This window comes from Planococcus citri, chromosome 4 (genome assembly GCF_950023065.1).
Source record: "Planococcus citri chromosome 4, ihPlaCitr1.1, whole genome shotgun sequence".
Taxonomy (NCBI): domain Eukaryota; kingdom Metazoa; phylum Arthropoda; class Insecta; order Hemiptera; family Pseudococcidae; genus Planococcus; species Planococcus citri.
In genome coordinates, this window is record NC_088680.1 from 6,043,019 (window position 1) to 6,059,232 (window position 16,214).

Here is a 16,214-nt window from a genome sequence, read left to right on the forward strand (position 1 = left end):
ATTTCTGATTTTCAAAAAAGTGAAAAATGGTCTAAATTAACTTCAGTGTCATTTTCTTTTGTTTCAAAATATGTACAGGGTATCTAACAGGTAGTGAAAGTAATGAAAAAAAATAGTGGTTTTAAAAATTGGAAGTGAGAGTACACAGTGAAAAAGTAGCGAATTTAGTCAGAAACGTAGTGAAAAAATAAAAAAATTGTAAGTACAAATTATCTTCCAATTTCAATTTTTTGAAAATTTTCCTGTGAAAAATTAGATTTTGTTGATTTTTTTGTATTTTGGGAGGGGGGGGGGTGAAGTGGAGAAATTTCTAAAAATCAGGCATGTTGAAATTAGGATATATCTACAGTAAATTTTAGCTTTCCTACTTCATCATGGGTAAAATTCCCAGAAATATTCAAAATTTCAAGGTAGGTAGTGGAAAATAAAAATTTCATATTTCCAAGTCAATTTCGGTCTATGTACATAAGTAGTACAAAGCTCGTTATTTTACACGTGTACCTATATGCTTGGAATTGAAACGAGTACACACACCTACGTTAGCGATCTAATTTTAGAGCAATGCGTTGGGCAGTAAATTTTTCATACACACCTGGCACGGTATACGTTCAACTCGATCGAAATTTTGCCGAAATGTATTTTTATAACGCGTGTATCGTGTCACAGGTAATCACTGATATGTACGTATACTGTGTATGTGTACGAGTAGCTCTCCTCTAGGAATACGAATATGACTGAATGACTGACTGACTGACGTATATTGTAAGTCCAACGAACTCTGTTCTCTGTGTGCACGATATCGTCAAATATTGGCCAAAAAAAAGCTTTGTGCTTTATTCCCTGGACGAGGTGTTTTAATTACATTACGTAGGTACCTAGACCTACCTACCTATGTATTATTGTTTGATGAAAGAGTTACACGAAAAAGAATTCATTGGAAGCATTATCTTCTTAGAGGGGCTGGAGAAGCTTTTAGAGGGAAATTTCAGTGTCCTCCAACCTCCTCTCTCCTTCTACTCAATCAGAATATACGACTGATTTATTTCCCCAATAATTTTCAAAGGATGAAAAAACTTTATTGAAAAAATGCTGACAACAAAATATAAAATCACTTGAGCTATAGATATAACAGACCCCCCCCCCCCTCCCACTATATACGTGATCTAGAATTTAATCTAACTCATGATCTAAGTACACTCAACGTCTGATTTGCCCTTACGTGACCCCACCATTGCATTGTAAAACATTTCCATGTACTTATCCACTATGTTGCCGAATATTGTAGAATCCAATCTGCCGACACCATCTGCAGCGAGTGCATTTATTTTGTTTACAAGATTAATAGCTCGAACAATGGACCAACAGAATTTCGAAACGTAATCTTCGTATTTTTCGCTCTTCTTATCAATCGTCGTAAAGTTATTTTCTCTCTTGAAATTTGTATCTAATTCATCGACTAGTAATTTTACATAATCGTTGTCTCTTTCTAGCCCAGCGGTAATAATTTTGCGCCACCTGAGTTGTCTCAGGATTAGATTTGTACTCCGCTCTGGTGTGTCCTTAGGTATCGTTGTTGTGTTGTCTGTCATAATGTCCAGAAATAGGGTCTCAATTATGGTTCCAAATGAGCAAACGTTTAGTGGAATGATGATTTTTTTAACTTCTGCAATTGCGTCGTCCTGAAAAATATCGTATAATGTTTGCGTGATTGCTATGTTTTAGTTTGGTATTCTAATCTCTCTTCTTATAAGGTGAAAATTTTGGCAAAAAGTTGGAAAATTCTGGTTTTCGGTCCCTTAATTTTGTGTAGTTTGACTAGAATGTGTGAAATATCACATCTTACCCTCTCTTTTTCTAATGCCCCAATTATTTTGTTACATTCACGCCATTCTAAACGTTCATGGGCTAACATAGTCATTAATGCAGCAGTCTTATTGTTCTGGAGTAGCAAGTCCCTTTCTATCTTCAGCATCTCCTGAAAAATCATATACCTCCTTAGTTATATGTAGTGTTAATTCAAGCATAATTGCAACATGCCACAGAGATCTAAGTACATATTATACCTACTTACCCTACTGAAAGGTGATAAAGTGCTACTTGCATTCGTAGTATAGATTGGCGATGAATTCGCCCTAAAAAAATAAAGAAATAGACTCAACGTGAAGTACTTCATTTTTTAATGTTCATCTACCTTCGTTTAACTGGGAAGACTAATGAAAAGATGATAATTTAGTGTGATAATCAAATATCATTAATCAGTTTTGATTATGAAAATAAATCAAAATTTCGTGAAAATTACAAATATTTTGACGAGAATGTTTTTTTTGAGGGTGGGGGGGGGGGAGATATTTCGAATAGTTTTGAGCTTAAAATTGGGTTGTGATATTTGGGATTTTTGAAAAAGTACATTTGGCGAAAAATTTAAATATTTCGAGCATTTTCGAAGAGTTTTGAACCTGAAAATTAGTTCACGCTTTTAGAATTAAAAAAAGAGTTTTGCAACCTGTCAAAATTATAGTATTAGAGCTTTGCCATAACTTTAAATATTGCATCGAAAATGTCTGACAAGGAAATGTTTTTGGACCTAGAGTCTGTCCAAAATCAGACAACCTGGAGAAGTAAAGATTCCTGTTAGGCAGACAGACAACCATGCGAGGCTGTACCAGCAGGTCAGTGACACCAAAAGACCAAAAGGACGGGTCAGTGATCTTAAGAGGCCAGACTGGCAGACAAACGAACTTGGGAAGCCATGTTGACGGTTCAATGATCTCTAGAGGCCAGACAGAGAATCATGGAAAAGTAAACCAATCGGTTCGATGACCTTAAGAGGCCCGACCAGCAGATGGACAGCTATGAGATGTTATAAAGGTCAATGACCTCGATAGGTCGAGTAAACCTGTTGATTATCTCGTGAGGTCAGCCATGCAGACAGACGACTTTGGGAGAATAAAATAAAGGATCAGTGACCTTGAGAAACCAGACAAACGGGCCAAAGACCGATGGGTCAGTGACCTTGAGAGATCAAGACATACGACGTAATTTGGGAAGCCATATTGACGGTTCAATGGTTTTGAGAGGTCAGACAGACAATCATGGGAAAGTAAAACAATCGGGTTGATGACCTTAAGACGCCAGACAAGCAGACATACAACTATGAGAGGTTATAAAGGTCAATGACCTCGAGAGGTTAAGTGAACCGGTTGATTATCTTGTGACGCCAGCCATGCAGACAGACGACCTTGGGAGGATAGACCAAATGATCAGTGACCTTGGGAGTCCAGACACATGGGCCAAAGACCGATGGGTCAGTGACCTTGAGAGATCAGACATACAACCCAATTTGGGATGCCATATTGCCGGTTCAATGATCTTGAGAGGCCAGACAGACAATCATGGGAAAGTGAAACAATCAGGTTAATGACCTCAAGAGACCAGACAATCAGACAGACAACACTATGAGAGCTTATAAAGGTCAATGACCTCGAGAGGTGAAGTAAATTGGTTGATTATATTGTGATGCCAGCCATGCAGACAGACGACCTTGGGAGGATAGACTGAAGGATCAGTGACTTTGAGAGTCCAGACACGCGCGCTAAATACCGATGGGTCAGTGACCTTGAGAGGTCAGACATACGACCTAATTTGGGAAGCCATTTTGACGGTTCAATGGTCTTGAGAGGCCAGACAGACAATTATGGGAAAGTAAAACGTTAATGACCTTAAGAAGGCAGACAAGCAGACAGACAACTATGAGAGGTTATAAAGGTCAATGACCTCGAGAGGTTAAGTGAACAGGTTGAATATCTTGTGAGGCCAGCCATGCAGACAGACGACCTTGGGAGGATAAACTAAATGATCAGTGACCTTGAGAGCCCAGACACGCGGGCCAAAGACCGATGGGTCAGTGACCTTGAGAAGTCAGACATACAACCTAATTTGAGAAGCCATATTGACGGTTCAATGTTCTTGAGAGGCCAGACAGACAATCATGGGAAAGTGAAACAATTGGGTTAATGACCTTAAAAGACCAGACAAGCAGAAAGACAACTATGAGAGTTTATAAAGGTCAATGACCTCGAGAGGTTAAGTGAATAGGTTGATTATCTTGTGAGGCCAGCCATGCAGAGAGACAACCTTGGGAGGATCGACTAAATGATCAGTGACCTTGAGAGTTCAGACACACGGGTGCGGGTCAAAGACAGATGGGTCAGTGACCTTACGAGTTCAGTCAGACGGGCAGACGACCTCCGGAGACTAAGCAGCTGGATCAGTAACTTTTGAGAGTCCAAACACATAGGTCAATGACCTTAAGAGACAGACTGGAAGACATGTGACCTCTAAAAACCATACTGACAGGTCAATGACCTTAAGAAGACGGTTTTTCACTTTTCATCAAAAAGTACTGCTTTTTTCAATCAAACTTCAAAATTATTAAATCCGTCTCTCCTTTTTTTGGAATTTTTGAAAAAATTTGCGGAAAAGGGCTCAAAGTTTAAATTGGAAAAATAAACCCATCCCTGCATAAAACATTTTTTTTTTTTACTTCTCAAAACATGAATATTTTTGGCTTCACTCGAGCTCGTTTTTTTTCTTTCTCAGGCTTGAATTTTTTCTAAAAAATAATTTCAAATTTTGAAGCAAACAATTTTTTTTTTATTTTTTCGTACCTCTCGAAATACTAATTTTCGAGGGAGTTTTCACTCTTGCCTGGCTTAAGCCCTTTCGCTCTTCTTTTTTAATTTCGAATTTTTCTAGAAAAGAAATTGAATTTCAAAATTTTGAAGCAAAATAGTAAGCTTTTCATAAGGAACCCATCACACTAAAAACATCGTTGTTTATACCCTTCGAAATATGTAAGGTGAGGGCTCAATTATGGGTCACTTTTTTTTTACAAGCTCGGGTTGGAGACCAGAATTGTTTTCCGCAAAATCGACTAATTAGTAGAATAGTAGAACTATTAAGGCATAACATTCTGAAAATACACCCAATTCAATGAAGAGGAAGTATCTGAAAAACTGATTTTACTGCACCCATATTTGACCCATTATGGAGTCACTAGTATTGAAATCGGGTCAGTGTAATTTTCATCAAGTGGATATAATAAACGACATGCCTGCGATAAAAATAATACCAAACGAGTGATCCGAATGCAAAATACTAGTAAAAAAAAATTTTATAATGAAAAATAAAAAACTCAAAAATGGGTCGACCCAAATTCGAGAACTTTTTGGTTCAAAATTTTTACTATCATCTTTCATTTCAGAAAAAAAAGTGATCAATTTCGGGTCACCTCAATTTTGGGTCAGAAATTAACATCGCTAAATTAATATTATTTGATTGTAAATGCATTTGACATAGTTCAAAACCTACATTTTAACTTTCAAAAACATACAAAAGTTGAAAAAAACATCAAAATTTTGACATTTTGGAATTCAGCTAATGCATTTTTCAAACATGCCGGAAATTCTGTAAATGAGTTGAATACTTCAAATTTCTATGAAAAGGGTATATTTAGAACATTAATAATGGTATTTACTTGGTTTCAATCTAATTTTCTAAAAATAAACATAAATTTTTTTAAATTGAAAAATTGCAAAATTCTGCTCATGTGAATTTTTTACAGATAAAAATCTGCTTTGTAAACAATCGCGATTTTTTCTTAGGTGTTCACTGTAAAAAGTTTGGCCGGTTGTTACATTGATAGAGTAGTGTCTGAGAATAAAAAAAATAAAGATTTCGCCACTTTATGATTATTCATATGTGACTACGGAGACTTTTTTTACTGACCCATTCTAGATCACCTGACCCATAATTGAGCCCTCACCTTACTGATTTCCGAGTTAATTTGGCATGGGATGATTACCCTCTGACACTTTAATAGAAAAAAAGATGGACAAAACCAACCAGGGCAATGACCAAAAAATTTCGAAGTTGCCTCGTTAGTCGTTAGATTTTGGTATTGTGAAATATTTTTCTCTCCAAAAGCATAATTTTCTAACGATAAAGATCCAATTTTTAGGTCGTAATTAAAATCAGCGCCGGTATCTGAACTAATCTTGATGGTGAACGATGATAAACGATTATCAGACTGAATATTTCATCTTCTTTCAGAATAATCTCTACGGATTAATTGAATTTCGAAATTTCATCATCTGTGTACTTTGCTGAAGTCCTCTCTGTTATTTGTGGCGTGTCGAGAACTGAAAAATGTAGTGAGTGGTTCGTGTTGTGAGAAGTTCTCGCTTATTATTTTTTTTGCAGTGAATTTATCTCCAACTAATATTACGAATCTCCTTTCAGTCAGGTAACTATTGAGATCTATACAATATTAATACAGTTAGGTACATTCTTACGCACATACTTATTGATATTATGATTTTAAGGATATGCTGAACATGAACCAAGAAATACAATTCGTGAACAATTCAACTGCCACGTTGGGCATAAATTAGCCAGTAAAAGAATTCAAAAAAAGGAAGAAAATTGAAAATTTATAGATGACAGATCAGACATCACATATGTAGATGAACTAGGAATTACAATATTTCGTGATCAATTTCACTGCCACATTTTGCATATTAGCCAGTAAAAGTCTTCAAACGAAGGAAGAAAAGAAGAAAACTGAAAATTTATAGATGACAGATCACATAGATGAACTATAGTAGTAAGATATGAAGAAGTGGATCAGATCTACATTCAATTTATTATAATTTTCGATAGTCAGGTACGTGCGAATGCGAAATGTTGCTTTTTCCAGTGCGATAGTGATGATATTGTACAAGCGCGCAGCACAGTGGAGAATTTTAAAAACGTAGATATGTTGAAAAGGTCAGTTTTTTCAACTTTGTTCGCCAATATGAACCCACTATAACCGATGAAAATGTCACCATTTCTGTGCGAAACAGTACGACTGCTTGTGAGGATAGACCATCACAACGTTAACAATATTGTCATCTAAAGAGAACTCTAGCTCAAGTGGTGCAAAATTATTGCAGAAATGTTGCAGAGAAATAGCGGCAAAACAAGAACTTTCGATGTGATTTTTCGTTTACTAGTGTCGGAAGCAACGTGAGCAAGATGATGTTACCATGTTCGATAAAACAAAAAAAATACTAAAGGAAGCGAAGAATTAGTCTTTGCTCTCAAAATCAGATTTGTACAAAAAAAACACGTGCGATCTAAAGAGAACTCAAGTGTGGCAAAAGTATTCGAAATATGTGGCGGAAAAATACCCTTCAATCTTCATAAATGAAAACTTCTTGTCAAACAATTATTGGAGATGAATAATGTACACAAAAGCGTCAGAAGTTAACGTATTTCATTGAAAATCAGATTCAAAGCGTTTGACGAAGCAAGTGAAATGATGGATCATGCTGAGGATAGAACCATATCCGAGTATAATTTTGTGGAGTTTCACGAATGCTGATCACAAGTTTAGTATCCACTTACTTCTCATCTCGGTATCAAATGCTGATCACGAGTTTTGTTAACACTATTTTTTTCACAATCACTTTGAGGGATAATTCTTAAAAGCGAATTTAATTCAAAAATAATTGCAATTGAAATCAAAATTAGAATTCATTATTTGGTTCTAAATCTCAACCAACAAAAAAGTATACTTACAAAGAATACAATGACGGCACCCATATACTTGCAGGTGGAGGGGGTGGATTATATAATTATATTATGTTGAAAAAACAATTTAATGGCAAAACTAACAAAGGACATAAAAGTAAATAAATTCAACAAAGAAGTTCAATAGATAGGTAAATAAACATAATATATAAAAAGGAAGAGGGAACAATTGAAAAAAACATCAAATAACGATACAAAAAATGGGAAGCAAGACAACAATAACAAAACGTTATCAACAATCAAATATAATTTGCCTATTTTATGATATGAAACAATCTTTATACAACTCGATTTCCCAATATCATTAAGCCCTCCAATTTGATTTAGAATCAATAATAATTGTTAGGAAAATACATACAAATTTTTTATTTAAAATATAAATTGAATTACAAAAGTTACACTTGACAATGAACTCATAAACGTTTACATATTTTTATCATTATACGAGTAACTACATATCACTAAGAAAATGAACAGAACTATACTTACTTACTATAAAAGTATGAACTATACTTACTTACTATAAAAGTATGTATAGAAAATATTACATACATTTGAGATTGCAGAATAGCATTATAAATTATTGAAAAAATAAATAATGGAGGCTGATGAGGTGCCAAATTGTCCCAGGAATGAAAAATGATGAGAAATAAATAGATTTAGAAATAACAAAATCATTTACACCAAAAACATAACAAATTAACAATAACAATAATAACTGAATTGAAAACTACTTTAGTAAGTTTGAAATTCAACAGAGATGTACTAAAATCAAACCCCTGATTTTTATATGTATATTTTCCTAGATAATATTTTAAAATGGTATACTGATTATCTGAAAACTTATGAATTTGATTGCAAGAAAGACAAACGATGTGCTTTACCTAGGCACCCAGAAAAATCTGTATAATTTTTGACTCAAAAAATCTGTGTAATTCTTGGACTATCTCTCAAGATGAGGAGGTATTAGACAAACCTATGTATAAAGGTACCTAGAACCTACAAAGGAGAAGCATCATTCGTTGATAAAGGTACTTGACAAACCTATAACCATCTTCAACAAATTTATATACTCCTGTATATCATTAGCATAGAGTGTGGTTGCTAAATGACCAACACACAACAGGCATTCTTTAGCTGGATATTTACTTACATGTATAAGGTCTTCTGGAGTGCACTAGGGTGGGCTGTCTTTGACTATTTTTGATAATTTGAAGGTGGAGGGTGATAAAAAGTTGTGGGGGGCCTCAAAAGACGGTGGAAAAAATTTACGGACTCAGACTTCACCCAGTATTTTGCAACCAGGGGTCAAAAGTTTTGAAATTTTCAAAAAAATATAATACTTCTCTTTTTTTGAATGGTTATTGGTCGCATTGTGCCTATATTTAGGAGTAGAAAAGCACTTCAAATCACCCAAATCAATGATAATAAAAAAATTAAAAATGTCAAAAAAATTTATTTTCCTGAAAATTTTAAAATTTTGAACCCTGGTTGCAAAATGCTAGGTGAAGTCTGGGACCCCAAATTTTTCCCACTGTCTTTTGAGGTCTCCCACAACTTTTTATCATCAACCTCTCTTCAAATTTTTTTAAAAAAAGGTCAGAGAAAGCCCACACTGGACACTGAAGTATACCCCTTTCTAGCAATATTTTTTTACAATTCTAAAAGATGGTGAAAAAACTGTTTTAGCCTTCTCATGAAATTATAAAATGTCTTCTCGGGAATTACTGGTGAAAGTTGGTTGGATCGCATCTTTCACCATTCTGAATTGCTGTTGTTGAATTATTGATGTAGGTATGAGATTTTGTAAAATAGCTCTCATGAGTCATGGTGCACGAAACACTTTGGATAAATGTGTTTAAGAATTATGAGATTGAATGAACTACTCTGAGAACTGATGGAATTTCTTTGGTCCTTCTGGTATTGTTGATATTGGTCTAGTAACGCAGCTTATAACTCACTTACATCCCCCCTACAATATTCCATTAGTCTTACCAATCTTCAAACATTGATACTGCCTTCCCATAGTTTATGAATGCTTTTAAATTTTATAGAGTTGTATTTCAAATGAAATGTTTTGTCAAGAGATGTCTTTCTATGTCACATTAACGTATCTTATTGCGCATATGAGAGCCCAAGAATGTTTTAGTCTACTCATGAAATCATGAACTATCTTCTTGGGAATCATTTGATGGAGTTGGTTGGATTGTACCTTTCACCATCTCCAATAGCTGTTGTTAAATTGCTGTGTGAGATTCCTAAATAGCACTCTATCATGGGTGAAACACTTTGGATAATGCGTTTAAAAATGATGAGTTTGAATGAACCACTCCAAGAACTGATGAAATATCTTTGGTCCTTCTAATATTGTTGATATTGGTTTAGTAATGCACTTTATATGTAGCTTACTTACATTTCCCCATGTTCCCCTTTTCTTACCAATCTTTAAACATTGATACTGCCTTTCCATAGTCCTTGATGAAGTTGGTTGGATAGCATTTTTCTTTATCTTCAATGGCCGTTGTTAAATTGCTGTGTGAGATTCCTAAATAGCACTCTATCATACATGAACCATGTTCCTTTCAAAACTTAATGTGTTTGAATGAGAAAAATATTTTTTAATGCATTAAACCATAACTACAAAACTAACAGATTTTTTTTCACTTCAGTTAACATCTCTACTTTCTTATTAGGTAGACAGATATGGCAGGAACAACAATGATGTCAATGATATTATCTTAACTGAAAAAAGTGATTAGAAAAATCGTACAATACACTGTTACACTTTAAATATGTCAAGTTAACATTTACAAGCATTCAAAATTATTGGCATAATATGTAAACACTGCGACAATGAAGATCAACACTGGACAACAACTTAAGAGTTAAACTTACTAAAAATATATCACATATTGACTGATAAAATACTGATGATGATACAAAGAAGATCTCAACAGTGGACAAAAACTAAACGGATACTAAAAGAACAATCATTCATCATTTACCCACCTTTTTCTTATATTTTATAGACTTTTGTACTAAACTTGGCAATTAGGGTGAAAAAACGATATGATAATGAGTGAGTAAGCTCAACTTTCTGAGCTCTTATGAATCCACCTAGCAAGTCATAAATACAAATAGTTCAATCACTAAGAAGTGACAAATCAAGAAAAACTAGAAATTAAAATAATGATTAAATAAATATAAGGGTAAACATATGAGGTGAGGGAGGAAGTGATGCGAGCACTTTTTAATTCAAAAGCAATTTTAAAAAATGTGGAAATGCTTGGTATGTTGTGAGTATACAAGTATAACATCTCAAGCAATTTTTATCCTTAGGGTTTTGTATTTAAAAGGAAAATCGTCGGTGGCTCCGTTGATACCTCGTATGTGAAAAGAACTACTTTTTTCAGGAGAAGCGAAAACCTGTTTAGAGGCAAAAAAAAGTTGATAAAGGTGTCTGCTTGTTGCAATTTGATACCATGGTGACCCTGAAGTGTGTTTGAGTACTTACATTGCATTATGTTGAATTTTAGACAAAAATTTATTAATGCATCAGGAAGTACAGATGTTCCAACTGCAAATAATTTGGTCAATGTTATACTTTTTTTTCTGTAAAGTTTACTTGATAGACAATTGGGTTCCTATATTGATGTGTAATTATTCAAATGTTTATAATTAATGCTTTTGAACAGGGATGTCAAAATCAATTACATAGGTAATCGGTTTAGTTTTTGGGTTTAGTTGAAAGTTTTTTAAATAGAACTTCTTAGTTTTTAGGGCAAATGTCAGTTATTCATTTTTCAAATTCTTATGAATGCTTCTGAATAAGTATGTGGAATCAATTAAATACAATTAGATAATAGTTTAGTTTTTGGTTTCAGTTGGAGGTTTTCTAAATAGGGCTTCTTTCAGTCTAAGTTATAATAGCATAAATGAAAAATAGAGAATTAAAAAATTGAAAATAGTCTTACATTAAAGTCAAAAAATAATTACTCTTTGAAAAATTCTTCCTGCGCTATTCGTTGTAAAGCTTCAATCACCATGGTGGATGGCTACAGAAAGTTAAGGTTGAAAATAAACTAGGGATCAATTTTTTCAATGTTTATGAATAATTACAACAAAGAAAATGATTTGATGATTTTAAAAGGAATTTAAAAATTAATGTAAAAAAACTAAAACAAATGAAGGAAATCAGAAATGAGAAAAAGTTGAAAAATGGAAATCAGCCCTCCTAATAGCAAAATAATGAAAAAATAGAAAATTGAAAAAGTCAAAATTTACTTATTAAAGTAGAAAAATTACTTCTGAATAAAAAGTGCTAGTGGTAGTCCTGGTACCCCTGTTTGGGCTCGTGGCAATTTGGAAGGAAAAAGATCTGAATGCATGTCAAGTATGCAGCTAAGCCTCTTAAAACCAGATTCGTTATAAAGTTTTTCATCACAATGACAGTTGGCTATCCAAGTTTTTTTGGAAGTTACTTGAAACTGCAAATCTGTGATTTTTTGCCTTACTAATAGAAAGGCATGTTTAAAAATAAGGGAGGGATCAATTTTTTCAATTGTTTAGGTATGAATATTTGTAGTTGCAACATAAACAAATGATTTTATGATTCTAAAAGGAATTTAAAAAGTAATTGAAAACACTAAATTATGCGACTATTATGTATGATGGTTAAGTATATTCTAAATATTGCAGATCTCTTAGTTGTCCTTGTTCTACCTAGCCCTCCTTTTGTAATTTTCATAGGATCTGCTTGGACTGTTGGATCTGTTTGTGGTTGGCACACATGGTGCAGCATCTGCTGCTAACAATAAACCACACCATACTGTAATAATAAATAAAAGTTGTCTACTGGTGAAGTAAGAGTCATTTCATGCAAATCTGTGATTTTTTTGCCTTAATAATAGTTCAGTCATTTTAAGTTTTTTATTCGGACTAATTCCTACAAAAGGTTTTTTTGCGGGATACTGTAGTGGAAGGGGTCCTATTCAACATACTAAAAGTCCCACCCCGTACCCCGCGTGCGTCGCGTGCTAGAGCGTGAAAAGTGTCCCGCCGCGGCGTTTTTTTCGATTTTCTCGCGAGGAGTTAATTTTACGTCAAAAATAGCTTTATTTTTGTATTCTACGTCAAATTTCCGATCTAGTGATATATCAACTGTCCTTCTACCCCCAAGGGGGGTGGAGCTAGAACCATTCAAAAAAGGGGGGTTTCCGGAAAAATACCTAAGGGCTATAGGCGCCTAAGAGGGGTGAAATGGTCCCCAAAAACGTTCGAGTTGATATTAGCATGGAAGATGGGTACCATTGAGAAACTTCCGCGTGAAAAATTTCAGATCCACATCCCCTCCCCTTTTTGAGGAACCCCCCTTTTCAAAAATTTCAATAACACTTTTCTCGGCCCTATTTTGACCGATTTTGAAAATTTTTCAGTATGTGATGTATATCCTTAGTAGGTATCCCCACAAAAATTTTCAACCCCCTCCCCTCATATTTACCCCACAAAATGGTGTAAAAATGTGTCTTAGGGAGGGTTGGGGTAAAATGGGAATTTTGGGGAAAATAACTAAATATTAATGAACAGGGTGTCGTTTTACTATTGTTGAAAAGCATAGAATATGTTGAAAAACGCTATTTTGAGGGGTAAATACGAGGGGAGGGGGTTGAAAATTTTTGTGGGGATACCTACTAAGGATATACATCACATACTGAAAAATTTTCAAAATCGGTCAAAATGGGGCCGAGAAAAGTGTTATTGAAATTTTTGAAAAGGGGGGTTCCTCAAAAAGGGGAGGGGATGTGGATCTGAAATTTTTCACGCGGAAGTTTCTCAATGGTACCCATCTTCCATGCTAATATCAACTCGAACGTTTTTGGGGACCATTTCACCCCTCTTAGGCGCCTATAGCCCTTAGGTATTTTTCCGGAAACCCCCCTTTTTTGAATGGTTCTAGCTCCACCCCCCTTGGGGGTAGAAGGACAGTTGATATATCACTAGATCGGAAATTTGACGTAGAATACAAAAATAAAGCTATTTTTGACGTAAAATTAACTCCTCGCGAGAAAATCGAAAAAAACGCCGCGGCGGGACACTTTTCACGCTCTAGCACGCGACGCACGCGGGGTACGGGGTGGGACTTTTAGTATGTTGAATAGGACCTCTTCCACTACAGTATCCCGCAAAAAAACCTTTTGTAGGAATTAGTCCGAATAAATCCTCTCATTTCATCTAAAATTCCTGTACTATAATAGAAAGTCATGTTTGAAAATAAATGAGGGATTATTTTTCACTTAGGTACTCTTTTTTCATAAATGTCATTGACATGTTTTATGCTGCAAGTTCATGTAGCTGCTCTTGTTAAATTTACTGTAAAATATGAAAGTGTTGTCATTTACCTGATTCGTTGTTGTAAATTATCTTTTCCAAAAACAATTTTTCTTAAGATGTTTAGTAGTGATATCTGAAGATCTAATATATGCCATTTTGGCATAATGGTGAACAAAATCTTGATGAATGGTTTGTTTACATTTTCCATGCAGTGTTGTTTGTTTTGGAGATGCCTTAACCAGGAATGATGAACAGCACACATCATTAAAGAGCTCCTAGAAAGAGCTGAAACAAGTTGCTAGTAAAACTCAGTTTTGTTAGTCCATTCTATCTCCCTTTAAAGCATCTTATTGCGCTCTCAAGAGCCTAAAAATAGTTATAAAATTATAATATACTTAAGTCACACCTTGGGAGTAATAAGGTTACATCTCAAAAAAGTGAAATTTTACAGTAGAGTGATGTTCTTGGGAATTAATTGTTAAAATTGATTGGATCTTGTCTTTTGTCATCAATTCACCATTCTCAATTGCTGTTGTTGAATTGATGTTTGAGATTTTGTAAATAGCACTCTTGGTGCATGAAACACATTGAATAAATGTGTTTAAAAATGACTGGTTTAAAGAACTGATGGATTTTTTTTGGTCCTTCTCTTCTGATTTTGACAATATTGATCTAGTAGGGTAACGCAGCTTATAGCGTATTTACATTTCCCTATATGTTCCCCTTTTCTTACCTATCTTTAAACATTTATACTGCCTCCCCATAGTTAATTTATGAGTGCTAAAGTGAATCTTTCAAACCAATTTTCACACTGAAACACTATTAGCTATGTAGTTTGGAAATGGAACTGTTTTTTGGTAGTTTTCGATGTATTTTTTTGAGTTTGTTTTTGTGTATTTTATTATGCATCAAACAATCTACATACAGTAGTTATTGGCATGGCCATGTGCCATACTGGAATCTTCTGATGTGCCGGTATATAACTTTTTAATTAATGATGATTTTGAAAGAAAAAACACATTTTTACGCTCCAAACCATAGTTACGAAACTGTAACTGATTTTTTCTTTCATTTTGGGTCAACATCCCTGCTTATCAGGTGTGGGCAGATGTGGCAGGAACAACAATGATGTTTAACTGAAAAAAATGGTTTACTAATCATATACAAAACTAGACAGTTACTCAAAATATTGAGTAGATATTACTGATAAAATACAGACAATACAAAGAAGATCAACACTGGACAAGAACTAAACAGATACTTAAAGAATAATTGATCACTTTACCCACCTGTTTCTTATATTTTATAGACTTTAGTAGTAATGTAATGGGAGAATATTACCCCTATGATTTCTCCCTCCACATTAAAGCTGTCAATTGGGTGAAAAAACTATTTGAAAGTGAGTTACTCAACTTGCTGGGCTCTTATATGTAGATGTCTACCAGACAAGCCATCAATACAAATAGTTTACTTACATATAACCAGGGCTCGGATATTCTTTCTCTAAAAAACCCAAAATATGCGCTTAAATATTCTCTAAAAAATGGCAAAATATGCTCTAAAAAGTAAAAATGTTCCCTAACGATATGGGCATTGTTTTTCAGGAAAAATTAATTCCTATACAATTTTACTAATATTGTTGAATAATACCAAGAATTCACGAACAAAAATGCAAATCAGAGCATTTTAAAATCAAGAAAAGCCGAAAAGGTACCTAATTCTAATTCCATTATTAAAGGAATAAAAAACAAATAAAATGAACAAAAAAAAAATAAGTAGGTACAATATGCTTTTATGGTGAAATATGCCAAAATATGCTCTAACGAATTAGGCTAATTTTACTTGAAATTTCATGAATTGTGGAGATAATTATTGAAAAATTCCCCATCCTCTATGCATACAAAAAATATGCTCTACAGCATAAAAATCCGAGCCCTGCTTATAACAAACTAAGATACCAGCCGCAATAAAACCAACCATCTGTGGCAAAAATCAAAAATTGTTTTTTCGCCTATTTTTGTTCCATAAGCCTTCTAGGGGACAAAAATATGCGATTTGTTTTTTTGCACTCGATGATCAGTTTTATTGCTGACGGTCACAAAGTATATTTTCCTAGATAATATTTTAAAATGGTATACTTATTACTTGAAAACTTATGCATTTGATTGCAAGAAAGACAAACCATGTGGTTTACCTAGATACCCAAAAAAATCTGTATATTTACATTAAGTTAGAGAATCCTAGGTATG

The 16,214-nt window shown here is 34.2% G+C and overlaps 2 long non-coding RNA genes across 2 annotated transcripts in view; one reads left to right on the forward strand and one right to left on the reverse strand.

Moving 5' to 3' along the window:
* Positions 1-1,150: 1,150 nt before the first annotated feature.
* On the reverse strand, positions 1,151-2,205 carry LOC135844248 (uncharacterized). The gene is made up of 3 exons (XR_010558484.1): positions 2,072-2,205; positions 1,844-1,975; positions 1,151-1,679 (listed from the first exon to the last, which is right to left on the reverse strand). It is a non-coding gene; the product is annotated as an uncharacterized LOC135844248 (long non-coding RNA).
* Positions 2,206-6,160: 3,955 nt separating this feature from the next.
* LOC135845784 (uncharacterized) overlaps positions 6,161-16,214 on the forward strand; it is a 263,256-nt gene continuing 253,202 nt past the window's right edge. The window contains exons 1-2 of the long non-coding RNA XR_010558828.1: positions 6,161-6,304; positions 6,384-6,724. This is a non-coding gene — a long non-coding RNA (uncharacterized LOC135845784). The remainder of the gene's footprint in view (positions 6,305-6,383; positions 6,725-16,214) is intronic.